Below are 538 nucleotides of genomic sequence, written 5' to 3' on the forward strand. Positions count from 1 at the left end.
CTTTCTTTTCTGTAATGAATACATTTTAAAGAGTAATACAATACAAAATTAAAGTTATATTTTGATCACATTCCACAAGTTTACCTCTTTAGTACATTTATTAGAAGTACTTAGAAGACAAGATCAATTACTTCTACGTGAATAAGTAGGGAGAGAAATGATGACTGAATATTATGTCATTGGTTTCTTAAGTGAATATGGTATTATAATAGAGAAGTTTTGAGAAAAATGTAAGTTCAAGTTTCTAGATGCGCATGTTTAAAATATAGGTAGATATCAAAACAGATGCCAATTAGCATAAGAAAAACACAAATCTAGTTTTTCCAACTTACACTTTTCAAACTGAATTTTAAATTCGTTTCCTTTCATCTTCTCATCATTGATTCAGAAACATTTTTCCTATTATTTTATTTTCTGCCTTAGGAAAGTGCTTCCATTTATTGATGAACCAGAGCTGAAAAACCCCAAGTAAAGATCTCAGTAAAGGGTTGTTGTTGTTGCAGTTATTATTGTTTTTTTTTTTTTTTTTTTCATGGTG

The sequence above is a fragment of the Colobus angolensis genome, unplaced genomic scaffold (assembly GCF_000951035.1).
Source record: "Colobus angolensis palliatus isolate OR3802 unplaced genomic scaffold, Cang.pa_1.0 Scaffold178, whole genome shotgun sequence".
NCBI classification, from domain to species: domain Eukaryota; kingdom Metazoa; phylum Chordata; class Mammalia; order Primates; family Cercopithecidae; genus Colobus; species Colobus angolensis.